The sequence below is a fragment of the Protopterus annectens genome, chromosome 10.part0, assembly GCF_019279795.1.
Source record: "Protopterus annectens isolate FY-2018-M chromosome 10.part0, PAN1.0, whole genome shotgun sequence".
Taxonomy (NCBI): Eukaryota; Metazoa; Chordata; order Ceratodontiformes; family Protopteridae; genus Protopterus; species Protopterus annectens.
Genome location: NC_056744.1, coordinates 963,561,140 through 963,583,986, shown reverse-complemented (window position 1 = coordinate 963,583,986; position 22,847 = coordinate 963,561,140).

The window sequence follows — 22,847 nt, the reverse complement described above, 5'->3', positions numbered from 1 at the left end:
AATACTGTATCACTTGCCAGAGACAACAATAAACTTATCTCCTCTCTGTTCTTAGACCTCTCAAAGGCCTTTGACGCAGTCTTTGATCCTCTCCTTCTGCAAAAACTGACAAACCTTAATTTCTCACTTCCTACTGTATCCTGGTTTAAAAGTTATCTCTTTGATCGCTACCAGTCAGTAAAATGGCATTCAGCCCATTCCCCCTTGCTCACCATTAAAACAGGTGTACCACAAGGTTCCATCCTTGGTTCACTACTCTTCAATATCTTTACCAATCTTCTCTCCTCTTCTTGTCCTGACTCATCTGTCATACAGTATGCAGATGACTCTATAACTCAGCTTACATCAATTACTCAGACTTCCATCACCTCAGTAGAAAAAATGGCTATCCAATAACCAACTTATTCTCAATCCAAACAAGACTAAATTACTACTCTTTCTTCCAAAAAAACCTTCACTACATCAAATCATCCTTCACAATACTGTCTCTAAATAATACCCCTATACAGGTAGACAACAGCACAAAACTACTAGGCGTCATTATTGACGATCACTTAAAGTTTGATTTACATATCAACAATTGCATTAAGAAAATGCATCAGAAGGTAGGATTACTGTACCGTAACAGGAAATTTCTTATTAAGGAAGCTAAGTTAACCCTATCTAACTCTTACCTCTTACCCATCTTACTCTATAGTTCTCAAATTGTAACTAACCTCAACACTGGACTATTAGCCAAACTAGAAACAACTTACAACAAGATTGCCAGATGCGCTGCACAGAATACATATAGGTACCATCACTGTCTTTCATTGAAAGAACTACACTGGCTTGAACTACCCAACCTTCTCCTACTAACTCAGACCCAGATCATTCATTCAAATCTCTACAAACCATCTTATTGTCTAACTCTCTCTACTCGAATCTCCTACTACACCCCAACAAGATCTCTCCTTAGTTCCAGCCAAGGGCTATTACAAATTCATAAACCTAAAACTAAAATAGGGCAAAATGTCTACAGTTTTAGCCCTGCTAAGACTTGGAATAATCTAGCACTCCAAATCAGGACTCTTCAGCAACAAAAACAATTCAAAACAGCCACCAAACAATATCTACAATTTAAATGGATATGTCATTGTAACCATCCCCCATAAACTTGTATCCCCTAGTTTCTAACTCTCCTCTAGCTCCATCTCATATCCCTCCTTTCAACTGTGTTCCACTTCTCATTTCAACTGTTACCAAAACTAATCACATGTACATATGATGTTATTATTTCTTTAACTTCATTGTATTAAGATTTTATGCTTTTTGTATCAAGTACACTTTTGTTACTTGTCCATTTATTAGTACTATGGATATTAGTCATGCAATCTATATTGGAGATTTTCTCCCCAGGCCTCCACTGAAAAAGGGCTACTTAGCTCAGACAGGCATTCCTGGTCATCAAAGGTAAAATAAATAAATAAATAAAATCTGCTGGCCAATTTGTATTCACATGAATACTTATAACTTCAATAATTCAGAAGAGTGTATGTAGGATTTCACACAGTACCAGATAATTTTAGTGCTTCAAAAAGAACCAAGTTTAAAGAAACTATTTTTATTGAATATTTTACTTTTCTAACCAAAAAGTACTTTCAGTGGTTTCTGTACTCTAAGTATGCAATTCTACTGCACCAGCAAATGTTCAACTTTTATTTACTCCAGAGGACTCAATGACATCTAAACCTTGTCAGTTAACATTACTTCTTCACTTACATACTTTTGCAAAATGACTGATATCCTAACAGCAGCCACAGCTGTGGTTATGAGCTTTGCATTTAGTTTCTTGAGTCAGTAGACATAACTCATCCATGTAGCTTCATTTATAATTGTTTTTTTTTGGGGGGGGGTTCATCTTGAATTGCTATGTGGTGTCATTTGTATTTTTATTTAATTTAAAAGCTTTTGGCTTTATTTTTCATCATTATTGGTTTCTGTCTTTATTTTACACACTTACAGCTCTTCATGTGGCTTTTTAAGAATATTTTTAATATCACTCATCCTGCGCACATCAAATGCTTATCAGGTATTAAATTTCAATCTCCCTCTCTCTTAGCAATCTGACTTTGATATGATAATGTATAATATCACAGACAATTTTGACACTTAACAGTGAATCATCCCAACTCACAAGTTATCACTCTATTTTGAGCTCATTTACAAGTTATTTATATATAAATTGTTTTCTGATGCTCAATATGTTTAACATTTCTCTCTTATTGCTGCTAATTTGTCCTTTAATTTTTCCTGGAGGTTAAAAGTGTTAAATACCTTTATAGCTTTTTACCTATGATATATATGAATGTTGTACTCTGGACATTCTCTGATTTCTCTCCAATTACTTCCAGTTAGACACAGCTCAACTTCTAAAGCCGCAGTTTTCAGTTTTCAGACAACTTACCTTGTAGGTTCAGAGAATACCGATGGTTGAAATAAGGACGTGCTAAGTAAAAATAAAGAGATTAAAATAAATTGGCAGCTCATTGTTTTTTCTGCACAAAATACAAAAATATAATTAATTTATGACAACAAGAAATTAAGTGTGAAAACATTTTTTAACTTATTTAAAAATTAAACTGTAAATTTAAGGCATTTTAAAATGGGAACTATAGACAAAAGTATGATTTGAGAGTTATCTGTTGATATTTTACCTCAAAATGTTAAAAACAAATAGTCTGTGTGTGTATGTGTGTGTGTGTGTGTGTGTGTGTGTGTGTGTGTGTATACTCATATACACACAAACATACACACACACACACATGCACATATATATATATATATATATATATATATATATATATATATATATATATATTACCAAAAAACTCTCAATAAAAGAAGAAAATAATAACATTCAATGAAAACTTCTCAAAACACTTTAAAAAATAAAGAAACTGAGAGCCAATAACTAGCGCTTTCATCCAGTTTAATGTACTGGACTTCATCAGAAATTCTTTATTTTTTTAAAGTGTTTTGAGAAGTTTTCATTGAATATATATATATATATATATATATATATATATACTTGATAAAGATGAGAAAGTCAAATTTGCTAATCCCTGAACGTATGAATGATCATATTTCACCTTGTTGAGCACTCCCTTTAAATAGTTTTAGTTTGTACTTGAGGAAAATAACAGATGGCAAGTTTAACGTTTGTGGAACTATCCAAACTGGAATACAACAACCTTCAAAAAAAAGTAAATGACTTTATAGCACGGTACATTACTACTATGTATTTTAGTTAATGTTATTTAAGTATTATTTTGTCATTCAGTATTTGAAAAGTGTTGCAGAATATGTCTACTGGTGGGTTTCTTCAATGTAGTGCAATCTTGGATTTGGAATATTTAAAAAGTAAAAACAAAATTGTTTTGGGTCGTGGGCATTTGGTGGGTCTGCCTTTCTGTTTTCGATCATTTGAAGTTTGGTATTTTGAAGTTACAGTGCTTTGTGCATTAGGGTTTTTCATCTCGATCAAGTGAAATGCGATCATTTAGTAATTTGAAATATGAAAGTAGATCTATATGCATGCGTGTGTGTGAATTTTTTTTTTTTTTTTTTTATGTAAAGTTGTGATTGAGCCCATACAGTCACATATCACCACATCACACTTAGTCAAAGGAATTTACATCAAAATGTGATCCAACTAGTATGACCAATGGACTCACTCTAGGACTTATCCCCTGCAGGGCCCATTGTATCACTCAAAGGGAGTTTCAGTAAGTCATTTTCAATGTGTATCATTGGCACAGAATGATATACTCATAAATATCTATATCTATATCTATCTATATATGTATATGGATTCACTTTATAATCTCAAAATACTGAAATATCGAGTTACAGTATCTCGAGACTATAAAGCCGAAAAATCAAAATACTGAAACCCCAAAAGCGCAAAATTTAAAATTGCGACGTTTAAACACACCCTACACCACACACACATACACCTTCCTCCCCATACTACAACAAACAAACAAACAAAACACACACAAACACAACAAGAAAAACACACAAACCTACCCTACATATAAGCAGGGGGCATACATATAAGCAGGGGGGCAAGCCCCCCTGCACCTACGCTACTTATATATACTAACTCCGAGGTCGCACTAAAAAGACAAAGACATGAAACCCACCACTAAACAATCAACATTCCCCTCGCACAAACACACATCACATACGTACAAACACCACAATTCTCAACACTTAAGAGTCGCACTCTTACCTACATGCCATAACCTACACCTACAGCTTCTCAACACACTAACATACACTAAAATCCCTACCAAAAACCCTTAAAATATAAACACTTACCTGAATCTCCAGCTATCCATTAACACAGCGCGCCACCACAACCGCTGATTTGACATTTCTGGATTCGGTAATGTGGTCTTTTGCGGAACTGGGCTTTCGTTATTGTAGTCTCGAGATACTGAAATTTGAGATTTCAGTATTTCAAGATAGTGAAGTGAACCCACCTACACACACACACACACACACACACACACACACATATATATATATATATATATATACATATGTATATATATATATATATATATATATATATATATATATATGTTTGTGTGTGTGTGTGTGTGTATAGACAAATATACATGTATATATATATATATATATATATATATATATATATATATATAGACAATATATATATATATATATATATATATATAGAGAGAGAGAGAGATAGTTATACTTCATTTCTCATGTGTTCTTAGAGAGAATTTATATGTTTGAATTTTTGAATATAGATATAATATGGATGTCTGAAATGATTTTGCTTGCATTTGATGTTATTAGAAAAATGTATATATGTGAATCAAATTGATAACCAATTTGGTTTATACATGTAATGGTGTTTATTCATTGGTTAAAAGAGAAGTTTATTTCTTTTTATGGCAGTACAATTTATGGGTCTATATTGGAAGATCGAATTTTTAGGTGATCGAACACATAAACATCGATCTTCTAATATCAAAAGCAAAAAAACAGAGAACGGCTGATTTAACACAGGGAAAGATTTCCCTTGGCCGTTCACTGGATTTTGCCATTTTCTGTACTGTAGAGTGATCTCGGAGTTGGTATATTTAGTTTGGGGGTGTGGGGGGCACAGCCCCCCATGTCTGGGGTGTGGGGGGCAAAGCACCCCACTTACTTTGGATGTAAAGTTATTTTTTTGTTTTAGTGGCCAATGGACGTGTTTCCCTGGGACGTTCGACATTTTTAGGTTCGATATTAGAAGATCAGTGTTTAGGTGTTCGATCACCTGAACATTCGATCTTCTAATATAGATCCCAGTTTACAGCATTGATTAATCTGGGAAGTGAAACCCAGGTTTATTGTTGGTTTGCTGTTGCTGGAGTTGTGCTATGCTAATTAACATGTCAATCAGCTATTATATGACGTTTGTGGTGAAGGAAGGTATTTCTGGTTAGGTATAGTCAGGAATGGCCTCTAATTCTAAAGGCATAGACAACATGATACCTCTATACTCTAGGCTTTACTGCAAGAGAGTGAGAAATAAAGTGAAAGGGAGAGATTCAGAGTTTTTGATAACCTAGCATGTACACATTACTGGTACACACTATTAAAGAGATGTACAGCTCCATACAAATACTATAGTAACCTTGCAAAAGTGACATGTCACCAATGAAAGAGGGAAACTGCTTCTTGTTTTTTTTCTTGTGCTAATTTTTCACATACACTGTGGTATTCCCTAGCCTTCCTTACTGCTTTCTCACATTGCTTCATTAACTTTAAATAATCCGCTCTGACAACCCTGGAGTCCCTTACAATTTTATTAATTTCTACTGGCACCATTCTTGCTGTATTTTTATTGGGCATTTATTTTCCATGTGTAGTAAGTGATTTTTACCAAGATGAATCTGTTTAAAACACATATTTAGGCTATCACTCAAAAGGCATACTTAGGTCTTCTGGTACATTTACAATGGCAGTTAAAATGACAGGTCTAAGTACTTATCATGTCCTTTGGTACCCCACAAGCAGCCATTTCATCTGGATTGTTTACTCACTTTTTTACCACTGCTAGATCCCTAGTATAGTCTCTGTGTCTGTCATGTTTGTTCACCAACATATTGGCTTATTTTATTGCTGATATTCAAAAGTGGATATACCCAGTCAGCACCCCCTAAATAACACTGAATGATGTTTTTAAGAGGGGTTACTTGAAGTTGGGGAACTAATGTCTTGCAGCTGTGATGATATGCAGGCAGCTGAACATTGTGTTGCAGTTTCTAAACATGCAGGGTAACCCAGTGCTGAATCAGATCAAAACCCTTATACTCAGATCCATGATTATACATTAATAAGGAAGGAATAAGGTGGCAATTTTGTGCCTCATTAATCTGACTGTTTTCCTGAGGTAAACAAAAAAGTGCAGTATCTCCCTCTGAATGTATTTTGGTAACAGGTGAGGATGCTCACAAAGCTGTACGAATATTAGGTAATTTAGTAAAAGAAAGACTTGCAATTTCTTGCAAGGGAGGATTAAATTTCTCAGATTTACCTGATTTGCTGGGTAGGTTTCTCAACGATAAATGGTCTTTTGATACCGTCACTGTGCACGCATGAGTCCATGACCTTGTTTGTGCTGCATTATACCGCTTGTTTAATAAAGTAAAAGGGACCGTAGCACACTATAGGAAATATCAGGCAAAAGTTTCCTTTAGTGAGTTTTGTACATTCTTCCAACATGAACGATTACCAGTTTACTAATGCCAGATAGTATAACATCTGGTCGAGGAATTCTGGTTTGGAAAACAATGTTGAGACTGTAGCAAAATGGAAAAGTCTTGTAAATTGCTTGAGTTATTTTGGAAAGGACAGATCCCATCTTAGATTTAAAGGAGATATTTATTTCCAGTTGTCTGATTAAAGTGTCCACATTTGTTTTAGGTCAATGGCAAACAGTTAGAAGATTTCATTACACTTTAAGGGTGCTAAATGTACAAAGTCTGATTAAAACTTAGATGGGTTGCAAGCACTGGCCTGCCAATAGTCATATAAGGTAATCATTACTAAGGCATGACATTATACTGATGTACTCCTGAATGGGTACTTTAAATTTAAGTACATATATACTTCTTCACCTCGTAGGAGTATCATCCTATTGGATAGCTCACAGCTATCAGCTTCAAAGGTATTTTCTCATACAAATTGTGAGATTTTGTCAATTGAGTTAACTAGTTAGGGAGAAAGATTTAAAAATAATTTCTTGTTATTGTAACTTTGTATAAAATGCCCTGGAACAAAATTTCTTTCTTGATGTTTTCCAACCTCCATTTGATAAAAGTTCTACTGTCACTGTGATGGATTTCAACTACCCAGATATTTACTGGGATTTCAACAATTGCAAATCATTTGTGGATTCAAAGCCTTTATGGATAATTTCTTTATACATTTTTTCACAGTTGGTTTAATTTCCTACACATCATCATAAGGTACTTGCTTTTGTTTATCATTCCAGCCTTGGTGGCTGAACTTAGAGCTTTGTCCCTTCTAAACACTTGTCAACACCTAGCATTTGATTTTATTATTCCAGGTTATTGTAAAGTGGTTAGGACAGTACAGAGTTTCAAATATGTATTTATGTCCATTTATTGACCAGAATAGTCTGACTGGGCAAAACCCTTCTCAGAGGAGGCCTTTGGAGAAAAGCTCCATGCTTACATATTAAAACATAAAATATGTGAAACATGGCATGTGATTACAATTTTTAAATTACCCAAAGTGGGTTTGAGAAATATATAAAGTTTCCAAAAACATTCAGAGGCATGAAAAAAAGAAAACAAACAAATTTTATACATGTGATATATAAAAAATAGTGGTCAGAAATTTACATGATAGCTATATACAAGTTGAAAAGAGAATGTTTATAAGAATATATGGTTAGCGTGAGGAGGAAGTAAGATTATCCAGGTGTAAAGCAGGAGCATATCCAAGAGTAAGACAGGTATTGTCTGAGTCTGGCTTTAAGGAATTATACTTTTTCTAATTGGGTTTACCTTTAAAATGTTGTTGGTTATCTGTGCGCCGCAACATGTGTCAAAGGCACTTTTCAAAGTTCATTTTAGCGAAAAAATAAACGTTGAATTCACAACAGCAAATGCACAGTAGCATTCGCTGTTGTTAATTCGGCCTTCTGAATGGAGATTGCACTATAGTGGGGATTGGGAAATGTACCCTTTCCCTCACTGTAGTGCGATCTCGGAGTTTGTATATATAAGTAGCAGGGGGTGGGGTGCAGCAAAACATTTGTAGGAGAAATCCGGAAGTGCAGGTAGTTTCAGTGAAAGTCGACATTCCTGAGTGTCGACTTTCTTAAAGTGACCAGTTTGCACATGTGAGTATGCGCAAACTGTTGTTTTTGGCATGTTGGCTTGGGTAAGTGAATACTCTAACATATCGTTTTTAATATTTTAAAGGTAAATCTTTTAATTGTTGTAGTTTAGTCGGTATGTTGTTCCACAGTTTAGTGGCATAACTTGAGTAAAGTGAGTCACCAGCTATGGTTTTAGGTTTACTTACATTTATAACTTGAGTGCAGTTGCCTTGTAGGTGATTAATGCTGGAGAATGTTGTTTAAAGAACCATTTTGGGGTTTATAAATTAGGTGTTTGAGGAGAGATATTGTGGAAGCTCAATTTAGTGTAATTGTTTAACATCAACACACTGTTGTGTTCTGAATGGAAGGATAGTTGCAAATTTAGCTATCTTGTTACAGCATGCATGCAATTTCTTCATATATGTTAAGCTGAGGGTTATCATCGACTCCCCTGTAGACACTAGCATTCTTCCAGAAGGTAGACTAACTCTGACTAACAAATGGTGCCAAAGCCATGGTCATAAACTCAATGCCAAGAAATGCATAATTGTAGCCTTTGGAAAGTCAACCATCCCAACTAATTACCATGTTGATAATATGGCCCTAAGAGTCAACCCAGCGGTCAGGGATCTGGGTATGCATGTAGACAGTACCCTTACCTTCGACCATCAAGTGGTCACAGTGGTGAGAAAATCCTTTTATGTTGCACAGCTTCTAAGTAAGGGCATGGCATCTAGGTCCAAAGAGATCATTATTCCACTGTACACCACCCTTATCAGACCATTTATAGATTACAGTGTTCTCTTCGGTATGGATCCAACCAGGCATATGCAGCACCTAGAGCAACTTCAGAGGTTCCTTACAAAAAGAATACAAGGCATAACAAACCTGCTTTATGCAGAGTGCCTTAATGCCCTTTACCTCTACTCAGTCTCTGATAGATTGCTGAGAGGTGATCTATGCCTGGCTTACGAGACATCCTTAAACCCCACTCTTATGAATCCCCTACATATTCATAAGTCAAAGAGCAGGAGAAATACAAGGTCTAGGGACCTGAATTTTGTCTATGACATAAACAGAACATGCTGGAGAGACAGATATGTGTCCCAGAGACTGCACCTCCTATGGAACAGGCTTCCCATCTATGTGACACCGACTTCGTCTATTACCTAGTTTAAGCACAACCTAGACCAGTGGATGGGGAATAGGAAATTTACACTGGGCCTGGTACGCATGTCCCTTATGGATAGCTTTAGCTTATAAATGCCTGTCCCTCATTATCCTGTTTGGATACAGGATATCAATATTCTTTCAGGAAAACTTGGCTAGGCTAAGAAAGCCCCCCCCCCCGAGTCATTAGTCTAGTAACATTCTAGAAATCTAGAAATCTATGTAGAGTGCAGGTTAGTAAGAATGAGAGCTGCATAAAGAAATAATGGGAGAAGATAGAATGATTTTTCTAGCAGATTCTGAGATATGGACTCAGTAAAATGCACCAAGGTGTTGGTGTAATTTTTAATGGCTTGAAGAATATGATGCTCAAATTTCAGTTTTCATCTAAAGTAACACCCAGCAATTTAGTCCATGATACTATTTCTGTTGTGTTATATTTTGATGTAATGCTAAAGGTTTGTTTTTGTTTTTGGTACTGATTTTCTAAGAATAGCATTAACTTGGTTTTCTTTGCTTTTAGGTGTAGGTTGATGGGATGTTACCATGACTCAATAGATGAGAATGATTCTTGAGTGACCTGCTGTAAGGAACAGTATATTAGGAGCTGAGCAGATAAAGGTAAAGTCATCTGCATACTGTACTATGTTGGTATGCTTTGTTCCAGTGTGGAGATCATTTATAAAGATGTTAAACAGTTATGGTCCTAGGACTGATCCTTGAGGAACACCAACAGGGGCTGGAAAAATTATGGGTATTTGCTTTACCAGTTTACAGCCTGTTGCCTATTTGATAGGTAGCTCTGAAACCATAAGAGGGATGAGTGATCAAGTCCTAAAGAAAAGAGTTTGGCTAGTAATTTTTGATGAGAAACTGTATCAAAGACTTTAGATCGGTCTAAGAAAAGTAAAGAGACAAGGTTACCTTTATTTCTGTGAAAGTTCATGCTGTTAGTGAAACTGAAAAGGGCAGTGTTTGTTCCGTGGTGGGGATGGAAATCATGCTGAGTTTGAGAAAGAAGATCAGTGCTGCTAAGGCAGTTGAGAAGCTGAGAATGAATGCATTTTTCAATAACCTTAAAAAGAGGAGATAGGATAGCTATAGGTCTATAGTTGAATTCAGTAGAATTGCCACCTTTGTGCATGGGAATAACAAATGTTTTTTTTACAGAGTGAGGGGACATAGTTCTCTGTCATTGACCAGTTTATCAGGATGGAAATAGGGTAAGTAAGGACATCTGCTGCCATTTTAATATATTTACCTAGTGGATTATCAATAGCTAAGGTGGTGGGTTTCAGGTTTTGAAGATATATTTTAATGGTAGCCATTGGGACAGGTTCAAACTTGAAAGAAGGAGAATTGTTTTCAGTACAACTTGGTAGGGTAAAGGAAATAGCAGGATAAGTTTGAACCATTTCTGGTATACAGTGTACAGAGATGCACAAACAGTGTAAGTGAGGCATGGGGTGCATTGCATTACAATCTGTAAGCAAAAAACATCTGAGTGATTGTAAGGCAGAGATAACTAAGGATGTACATTTTTTGCTTCCCCCATGGTGTAACAAGAAACTGTCCAAACTGCTGAAATAAATGAATAATAAATTTTCTATATGCAAGAAATGCAAAATGATATGTAATAAACATCGGTGTATGACAACAGTTAGGAAACTGCACAGCATTATTTAAATAGCTAAGACTATGTATGATGAACATTTAGCTAATACTAAGGGCAACAATAAGCAAGTTTTTAAAAAATATGTGAACCATCAAAGGAGTAGTAATTTCAGAAATGGCATCCTGAATGTGGATGATAAAGTTGGAAAAGAAACTCTAACAGTGATTAAACCTTTCAAGATGTACTTCACACAACTTGTGACACCTAAAATTAACACTACTCTTCCAACATCGTCAGGTAGTTTCATAGCTGGCCTTAGGCATAGGCAAACTAGATGGCTGCCTAGGGCACCACTGTAGCAGGGGCACTTTTACAGTATTTATTTGGTGTAGGTAGACCAGGATGGGAGCACCGGGTGTTGTGGGGGGGGCACCGTGGAGTTCTTTTGCCTAGGGCACCAGTTGACCTAAGGCCACTCCTGGGTAGATTTGATTATGGAATTTGCCTTACCCTATTTTTTAATTAAGATGTTTACAGCCTTAAATAAGGTTAAAGCCAATAGCAGTAAGGCAACCAATGATATTCCTGGAATGTTTATTTACCTAATGAATAAGAACACTGATTTTCAGTTTTCAAAAAGATTGAAATTCTATTTTCATGAGATGAAATTTCTAGTTATACTCATGATCTTTAATGTAGTTTCTGGTCATTGCAGTGACTTCATTATAATTTTCTTCTGCATCTATATATATATATTGAAAATTAACATAGCTTCTAAGTCCAAACTGCTCAATAATGCAAGCTGACAATATTATAAATAATAACTATAAGCAAAAATATATCTTGTGGTGTATTAATTCACTAGCCTAAAATAGCAAATTTCATGAAAATCCCATGTTTTTCAGTTCTCAGACAGTCCAAATTTAGTATTTACGGGTATTTTCCTGGAAAAAAATGGAAAATCAATGCCCCTGCCAATGAAAGATGCACTTGTTGAATTGCTTACAATATTGCATATCAACTTCCAACAGCAAGGTTTTGTTCCTGCCTCAGAAATAAGACAGTACTATCCTGCTTTATAAAAGTGGATGTTATGACAAACTGGAGAGTTATCAACCAATCATCCTGATGTCTATTGTTTGCAAGTCCTTTGAATGGTATCTTCTTCTAATTCATGAAAGAAAACATATGTATGGCTCACTATAAGATTTAGAACAACATCGTTTTGCAAAGAAAATGTGAACACTGTTCTGTTTGTCTGATTTTTATGATCCGGTAAGCATGGAGCTTGATGTAGGCATCGAGCTGTCATTTATATAGATCTCACAAAGGCATGTGATAGTCTCCCTCACAGTGTCATTGATAATAAACTTCTACCCTAAATTATAACAGATTTGTGGTTCAATGGATTATGACATTGCTACAAGGAAGAGAGCAAACAGCTCATGTTCTTGGCCGATATTCAGATTGGTCACTTGTTTTGTTAGGGATTTCACAGGTTTTATATATATATATATATATATATATATATATATATATATATATATATATATATATATATATATATATATATATATATATAGGAGCACTACAGAATCCTGAAAGCCTAAAATCCTGAAGCCCAAAATCCTGAGACCAAAATCTCGAAAGTTCAAAATACTGAAAGTTCAAAATCCTGAAAACACACAGGATACCAACACTTACTCTATTCCAGCACAAGTACATACAGAAACAAAAGTCAAACCATATTACTCTTTTTGAAGTCATCATCATATTAGTGTAGCGAAGTGCAATCTGAGAGTCGATATATTTAAGTAGCAGGGGGTGTGAGGGGTGCTATGGGGGCTTGCCCCCCTGCGTATAGTTGAAGGGTAATATGTTTCTGTATGTACTTGTGCTGGAATATAGTAACAGAGTATAGTACAGACCAGGCTGCCTTCCTCCCCCAGGATGGGTGAGCCCCCAACCTCACTGGCAGGCTCCTCCAGCAGCTGACAGCTACATGAAAATGGCTTAGCTGTGGTGTAGTCAGGGCTTTATCCCAATACACCACAGAGATGGCCACATAAGAATTTTGCTTTGCTGTTTCAATAATGAAGATTAGGGCTTTTGGTTTGAGCCCTGTGGACAACACGGGGTCCAGAAGCAGTATTCTAGTAAGTGGGAGGGTGGTATGAGAAACATCAGCAATTCTGCATGTAGAACCATTCAGAAGTTCAGTCAGGCATCAAAAACATCACAGAATTTAAGGCATGGGAAGTCTGACTAACCATCCCCACATGGAAGTCAACTTTTGTCACTTGACTCTCGCCAGCTGAACTTTATTCTTTAACCCTTAACTTGAGAGACACTAAAGCTTCACTTCTTGATAATTCAAGAGGTCATCCAGCAAAAATAACATATATTGGATCTGCTGGTAAATTGTAAATGAGATAGCCAGTGTAGAAGGTGTTGCAGGGGTTTGGAGATGCCAAAGTGCCTGCAGGGGTTAGGTTGTATGGCGGTCTGAGCCTAAAAAATAAAATGCCAGCAAGTATTATCTTCTCATTGAAAAGCAAAGCCACAGTGTAATTCACATGGGGTGTTTGCCTCAGCACCCCCTAACAAATTCAATATTAATGCCATAAGAAACGCATCCTATCTCTTAGTCTGTTGGGTTTTTTTTTTTTGTTTATTTGTAGCTCATAGTGACTTCTGATTACATGGCATAAATTTCACTAATATAGCACAGTTCAGAGACATAATCTGTGTTTAAAGAGACAAAGGAGGATAACGTGATGCCATGGAAGAGTACACATTAAAAAAATAAGACAGAAGGTGAAGGAAAAAGAGTGTAGGCTTTTCATTTAACTATTTAAAGCTACAAAGTATACAGAAGTAAATGGACAGATGTTAATTTATTGTCTGTTGTATGTACTGCTGTGATAGCAAGAATGTATAGAGTTTTGTAGTACTAACACTAAAAGCAGTGGACAAATTTGAAAGCAACAGACAAAATAAATGTTAAAGGAGTAGTACTTTTGCTAGAGGGGCTGATAAAGAGTATGTTGGTTTTTGTTCTGAGTGGCTATCTATAGAATTTGTACTTCAGTGCATGAAATGGGAAACAAAAAAAATATTTATGAAAGTTAGAAACAGTGCCAACTTTGAAAGCCATGATTAAGACAGAATAAACAATATTTCTGAAAACCTTTTTTTTAATAAGGTTACAACATTTACTGATAAAAGAAGTCTATTTGTAGTCACACACGTTTAGGAAAATTAGAGGATGGGTTAAACAGCGCAACACCAGAATGCCACAACTCATGAGTTGATGGACTGAAATGGAATTGACTGAGACAATGGTAGGTTGGTATAAGGCAGAGGTATGGAAGTAAATAGCCCTTGGGGCTATTGCAGGTAATAAGGGATAAGTAGAGTCCTAGCAGTCTTATTACAATATTAACTACAGCTGTAAGTAGAGTCCTAGCAGTCTTATTACGATATTAACTACAGCTGTCCTTTTTTTCCAGAAGAATCATTGCAAAAAAAAAAAAAAAAAAAGAAAGAAAATTTAATGTCAGAAAGATGCATAACATGTCCTGCTTGAATGTGTACATATGCTGAATTTGTAATAAACCATATGTATGAAATGCACCTGAATGTTGTATTTGTCTTCAACAAATGTTATAAAAGTCACGCATGCACTTAACAGTACAATCAGTGACTCTCATAATGTTGCTAACTCAGGAAATAGTATGTAATGGGCAGTGAAATTAGAAACATCTAAAACAGGATATTTCACAAATAGTCGTTTACTTACTTGCATTGTGCAAACACACAAAAACAGGATAAATAGCATTTATAAATGTGGTCACCACAGCTGAGATACTATCAGAAACAATGTATGCCCATGGCTGCTTCAGAATATTACTCAAGATGTTAGCAGAAAGTACAGCAGAATATAAATACATATTTATGCTACTGTGTTAAAAGTAATACAAGAACATGTACCTTTTGTCTTTGTGCTTGGTTATAAAAACCTGTAAACTCAAAAAACAAAGAATCTGAATTGTAACACAATCAACAAAACTAAATTCTGAAATATGTGTTTATATAAGATTTTCAGTATAAAATACATTGGTGGATTGCATTCTGACAAACTGCAGGAATATCGATATATAAAATTTCACAAGAAAGGCATGAAGGTATTGTAGCATAAAGTGTCATAAATAAAGAAAAAAATTGGGTTCAGAAATAGCATTAAAAATACATTGAAGCTCTCAGATATATTTAGCAAAATTAATCTTCATGACAGCTTGTTAGAAAATGTGAGTAGACTAGGCCAAAGGAAAGAAACTTGTGAAACAGGATTCAAAGCTGGTACTGGGACAGCAACAGAGTGCCTGTAAGGACACGTTTCCTGAAAGCAGTCAGTGGCTAGATGGGTTCAGCAAGGATTAGTACCAAGGCACCATTTTTTGTACATTTGTTTAGGATGACTGAACTTTTTTTTTTGTAGATTTTGTGAGTGTGGAAAAACACTGATATGAATAGGGGGAGGATTTGCAGAAAAAATATATAATAAGATATGGGGTTTGGTTAAAATATAATTGCTGGGATTTAACAGAAAGTACACAATTATGCATTTTCAGGTATGGGAATCCAGTCATAGGTTCATAGGTTCATAGGTTGGTACTAGGCTATCAGCCCTGGGGCCTATACAAGCCTTGCCATAACAATTCCCTGGCTATTTCTTCCCACAGTATTTACTTCCCTGGACCCCTGCCTATCAGGGTGACTGACATGAACCCCGGGGTGAATTTCCTATCTCCCATCCAATCGTCAAGGTTCCTTTTGAAGAGGGCCAAAGAGGTGCTCTGCTTGACATGTATGGGCAGTCTATTCCAGAGTCTGGAGAGTCTCTGGGTCAGGAACCTATCCCCCTGCATGTTTTGTTCATTGTGATGACTAGGTTTAGATCCCTGGAGTGTGTGGCTTTGAGGGATTGGGATTTCTTTAAGTGGGCCATGTCCAACAGCTCTGGGTTTGACATGGCCTTGTATGTTAAGCAGAGATTGCATCTGAGTAGACGATATGTGGCAGAGTATAGCTGGAGTTTTTTTAGATGGTCAGCTTAGGGCATCTGCTTTAGGCCTATGATTCTTTTAGTGAGGTATTTCTGCGGCCTTTCCAGTTGTTGCAGATGTCTTGAGAGGTACATAACAAATGGGGCATTGTATTCTATAATGGGTCTAATGAGAGATGAGTACAGTGGGACAATGATCTCCTTTTTTCTAGATGAAAAGCCCTTAGTGATGCGGTGTGCCACATAGAAAGATTTCCTGACTGCTGTGGTGATGTGGTTATCGAAGGTGAGACCACTGTCCACCTGTGTCCCTAAATCTCTTGTCACACTTTTGGTGTTTAGTGTAATGCCACCTATGTGGTAATTCATGGGTACATGTTTTTTCCCATAGGGGATAACTATACATTTCTTGGCATTGAGCTTGAGCCTATGGCTCTGGCACCAAGCATCTGTTTCTGTAAGGCCCTTTTGTAGATTATCCACATCATTTGGGGATTCAATAATGGCTCCCAGTTTGCAGTCATCTGCGAACTTTGTTAGCCAGAGTCCCTTAGTGTTGGCCTGTACTTCAGAGAAGTAGATGCCAAACAAGAGTGGTCCTGGGACTGAACCCTGAGGTACTCCACTTGTCACTTGTCTGGAGCTGGATTTGGAGTCGGCTACTTTTACAGTGTGGGTTCTGACAGTAAGCCAGTTGGCAACCCATTGAGTGATGTAAGGATTAATGCCCAGCTTAGTAAGTTTATCTATGATTCCAGAGTGGGGGGTGGTATCGAAGGCTTTGCCAAGGTCCAGATAGGCTCTGTGGACCACCTTACCCTCATCCACACCTCTGAAGACTGATTTGAAGTATTCAATCAGGTTCAGGAGACAAGATCGGCCCTTCACGAACCCAAACTGGGTAGGGTCCAGTGTTTGAAGGTTGCCAATGTCTTTGTTTATAAGTTCCATGATAATACATTCCATGGCCTTGCAGAACAGGCTCATCAGACTGATGGGGCAGTAGTTCCCAGGATCCAAGGTGGATCCCCCCTTGTGGAGTGGGATAATTGTAGCTGTGTGCCACTCAATGGGCACAAAGCCTGAGGTGAGGCTATGATTAAACATGACACTTAGGTGAGGTGCCAGTTCATCTTGTAGTTCATGTAGTATACAGCCTGGGATGTCGTCTGGTCCCATGGATGCTGTATTCTTAGCTTTGGAGAGTGTGGTGTTTACCTGTGTGGCCGTTATTACTGGAATTTGGCAATCTTTTGGTATTGAGATGGGCCCTTTAGGGGGTGAGAGGGGAGTGAAGCTGGTATTGAATCGATCTGCCAGGATATTGGCAATATCCTTGGGATCAGTATATTTAATGCTATTCTGTTGTAGCTCAGAGCAGATCTGAGCATTGCCATTTAAATTCTTGACATAGCTATAGAATGCCTTGCAGTTGTCTTTGGAATCTTTGGCAATTTTATTTTCATAACTAGCTTTGGAGAATTTTATGTGGGATCTCAGCTTCTTACTGAGGCTGGTAAGGGAGTTTTTTGCATCCTGGGATTTTCCTCTTTTCTGCAACAGTTTCTTCTTTTTGTTGTAAAGTTTGTTTATGGCAGGGGACCACCAGATCGGCTTCCTTTTTTTGGAGGAGAATGTCTTGGTTCTATTTGGGATGGCACAATTCATGCACGAGTGAATGTGCTCATACAGTGCCTTAGTGTAGGACTCAGCAGTCGAACTTTCAGTTCCCGTCTGAATGGGTGTCATGAAGTTTGTCACTTCTGACTTGAGTAGCATGAAGTTGGCTTTGGAGAAGTTTTTTACAGAGGTTTCCTCACTGGGGGGGTGGGGGTGGGGGAGGGCTGTGGATGTCAAGGGTGATTAGCTTATGGTAAGACCTGACCAACGAGGGGGTGACCATAGGTGTGGAGCATCGATTTCCCATGTTGGTAATGACCAGGTCTAGGATATTGGAGCCCCTAGTGGGACTATGGATTAGTTGATCCAGGGCATTGGAATTGATGAATTCCAAGAACCATTGGGCAAAGGTGTTGGTACACAAGTAGTTTTCCCAATTAATGGCAGGGTAGTTGAAATCACCCAATATTAGGGTGTTTGGTTGTATCTTAATATTTTCTAGTATGTTCAGAAAGGTGTAGTGAGAATCGTGGGGCATGGTGGGGGATCTGTAGCAAGCTACAACTTGGATTGCAGTCTTACCTACTGTTAGTTTCACTTGGAGAATTTCAGATGCATTGTGTTAGGCAACTAGCCTGGTGGTGTGAATATCCTTGGTGAATATGGACACTCCTCCACCTTTAGTATTTCGGTCCTGGTTTGCTGGCCGAAAAGTGTGGAGTACATTCTAAGGGGGAATAAATTTGGGTGAGTGTAGAAGAAAATGAATTGAGGATCACTAGATTATCTGTGAATGACATAGAACATTGCAAAAATATGGTGTGGAAGTTTAACAGGGTAAAATGTACATAGCCACAGAAATATAATCCTGAAAACCTGAAATACTCGTTCCTTCTGACAAACAGCTTGTTAGATATTACAATATGCCAGGTTTTAGAGACCAAGACTATTTAAGTATATTAAAGTGACAAAAAGGGTTCAAATTTGGAAGTGTGAACAAATGCATTGATAAGGTTGATCTGAAAAGTGAGGAAAGAGGATGACCACAGGTACGTGGCCTAGACACAGAATGACAATGAGCATAGAGGTTGCAGTTGATCTGGAAAGAAAAGGGATAAGAGGAGGAGGTACAATGACACATGAAGGGCATCTTTTAAGAACAGACCTTATGAGGTATTTCTTTACAGAGTGGGTGATACAAAATGCGATTTTTACCTAAATGGATTATGCATGATGGAATGATGGCTTCCTTCAAGGAGTCTTGGGAAAGATTGCTGAAGTGGAAGGAGGGACACTACATGAGTGCAAATTGCTGTGATAGGTTAGTAAATTATTGTGATGTTGTTTTGTTTATCATTTACAATAACATACTTTTATCCTACCAAACTGCACTTTAGTTCTGCAAGGTGTAATACTCACCTCAGAATTTAATGAGTATTTTTCAGTGAAGGATGTTGTATGACCCCCTTCAGAAGTAATACTACATAGACGTGTAGAAAATAGCAACAGAGAATGACCATTTCACACATAGTCATCATCAAATGTATTGTGTCTGAATATCTACCCTCTTGCAGTAACAGAGCCTTCTTTATGCTACACTTAGAAGCTTTTTTGGTTAAATTACATATTCAGAGTGACAACAATATGCAAATGGAAGTTGTGGGACACAGACTGCTTGCTTTGCTAATAAACATTTAACCACTATTGTTAAGTTTATTTTCATTTCCCTGGTGAGCAGGTTGTGTAGAGCATCCATGACTCTCTTCGTGAAGAGGCATTTTCCTTAGATCTTGCAGAAGTAGAATTTTTTTGGAATTTGCCTACATTCATCTTTATTACACATGCACTTCCTTAGCTGCTTTTTGGATTGACTTGCATACTTGCATAGTGAACTCACTAGTTTACAAACAGGTGGTATTTTCAGGTGTTCTTAAAGCCCTCCTATTTTCCCAGAAGTAGGGGTCTACTGATCCTTACCCAAAGGGCTCTGTTGAGTGATATTCCACAGCTCCAGTTTCTAATTACTAATTGTCAGTGACAGTATTTTGAATGCTGAGGTTTTAAGTGAAATTAAAAAAAAAACAACCACCTATAACTATTGCCAAGCAAAACATGACTGTGTAAATATTTAAGATCAACTAACTGTACTGCTCATATTATTCAGGATGACATTTTTATTGCTAGTCATGATAGACAATAAACATCTTGGTAGACTGGAGTACCTTATACCTTTTAGAGCAGTTAAATATTTTTATGTAAATTGTACACAACCTGTACCAGCTCCTTGGCAGCTATATATAGTCACTAACAAGCTCAGATTTTTTAAGCTATCAGCTATACTTTATGCATAGTACATTTCCAGGTATCTGTATCATTCTGTGAACTGCTCAAATGCTAGCCCAAAAGCTCTATTTTGTCAATCTATTTAGGTTAATTGGACAAATCATCAGTTCATTTAACTGATATTATAGTGGGAGGAATAAAAATAAATATCATTTACACAAAAAAAATTTTGGAAGAGTCAACAATGCACTAATTTATTGGAGTTGGGGCCTTCTCTCAAATCCTCCTACACATACATGTTAATCATCTGCAGTAAAAAAAAGCACAGTGTGATAGATACCTAAGGAAACAAGAAAGAAGCAAAACTAAATGATCTAGAGTTCAACAAACTTCTTACTATGCTTAACTTGCCAAGTGTTAAAAGACAGCAGGAAATTTATAATAAAAACAAAACAAAACAAACAAAGAGCAATTGTTTCAAAGAAGCATTCCTCATTTCAATGTCAGTCATATTCTTCAAGAAAATAATTCACTAAGACAAATTTACCACTAAATCATGTCTAGACTTTTAAGGTGGAGTAAATTACTGGAAAAGTAAAGAGGAAGCAGTTCATATCTCAATAAATTGCAGAATAACCATTGATATTAACCTGTTGGCATGATAATTTTCATTCATGACCGAAGTATATATCGAGCAGTTAAAAAAATAAGTATTAAGTTAGTTGTAGCACATTAGACAGAAAGTGAAGCTTAAAACACAGCTGCATTCCTTCAGACACAGATCTATTGATGCCGATTAGTAGTATCAGCCCACGACCACGTCATCCTCCTTGTCTCGTGCATCACAGATCTAGTGATGCTGATTAGTTGTATCAGCCCACAACCATGTCATCCTCCTTCTCTCGTGCATCGTTAAAATCAACAACTGGCACTGATGTGAAATGCTGATGGCCGCCAAGTCATTCCTTAGCACGATGAGGGATGACTTAGAGTCAAAATACGCACCAAGCAAATTTCAGGTGATGGACTACTGCAGGACACAGCTGAGACTGAAGGAAGATTGCACCTGTTGCTATGGATGTAGCAGCCCATGCTGAGAAACTGATGGAAGAAGGTACCTGTGCTAGTGGTGGTCAAGTGAGTATGGTGCAACTATTGCACTAAAGATTGAAAATCAAGAGCTTCCTGTATTTCAGCTTGATGGCATTGCTATACCAAATATGCAGTGGTTCTTTCTGGCACAATGGTGATAACGCACACTATCTTTATACTTGCCAATATATCAGCTTTCTAAAATTCCACCAAACCAGCCCAGAATATGGTACTTTATTCCCCTATAACCATGCAAGATGTGCTTATTTATTTGTCTTTGCTAACTGGGATCATCTGACTGAGCTAAGCCCATTTTCAGCAAGGGTTTGGGGAGAAAAGCTCCATCTAATGACAGTGTACATATTATATATATACAAGTACAATTTACAATGGCATACTACACATATAATTTACAATTACATATTTAGTTGCCAGCTTTGCCTACTACACTACTATAGGTAGAAGTGTAGATCTGGTTATTCACTGTGTCATCAGTAACATTTGTGTATTTGCTATCATTCTACATAATTATTTTATTGTATTAACTTTTATAGTATATAGTGTATCCAGGTACACATTGCAAGGAGATATAGACATTTTTAGGATATATCTAGCATTTGGTGTGTGGTAGAGGAGATAAGAACTTAGAGAAGAGTTAGGTGAACTGAGAAAAGGAAGAGAAAAAAAAAGTGTGTATGATTGGAAAGGGAATGTGTTAAGATGGGGATGAAAGATGTGGGAAATGATAACATAAACATTTAAGACTGTCCTGCTGTCCCTTGAAGCCAACACTGCCTGGCCATTTGGTCTGGTCTTCACTGGGGATTCTATGGTAGGAATGAGTGACAGACATCCACCCTGCCCCCTCCCACCAAAGAAAGCCCAACCAGTAAGGCTGCTTCATTTCCCCTTCTCCCCATGACATCTCCAGCTGGTGAACAAGCTGCTATTCAGAGTGGTGTCACCTGATTCATAGTCAGAGTTTTATTGGTCACTGTCTGGCTGATGCTGCAGGTCTTGGTGGTAAGTATGGGCTGGGGAATAAGTGATTGGGTCTTCAGTGGGAGAGAAAGGGGGGACACCTGTCAACCGTTTAGCACAAGAAATCTGGACAAAACCTAAAATAATGGCGGGTGGGGCAAAGCCCAAATGGAAACAGATTTTAGATGTTGCTAGAATAACAGAATTTGTGTTAGCATGCATTTTCTGAAAGACAGAAATCTGAAACTGAAATGTATGTCAATATTTAGTGACTTCAGTCTTCACTGATTTGCCAGAAAACCACACATTTTATGAGAAACAGACTAAAAATATGAGGCAAAAATCTGGACAGTTGAGAGGTATGGAGGAGAACTATGATTTTATTTATTTACGTATCTGTTAAGCAGGTACGTGGGCTCATCTGTGAATGCTTCTGGTGGTTCTTTGTTTGTGTAATGAAACAGTTTTTCAGAAGATAAACTGGGATTACAACTAACATTGTAACTGTTTTAGTCACTGGTTGATTGTTTCTGTATGGAACCTGACTGACCACTACATAAGTGTTCAGTCTCATTGATGGGCTATTCTGAAGTAGCCTG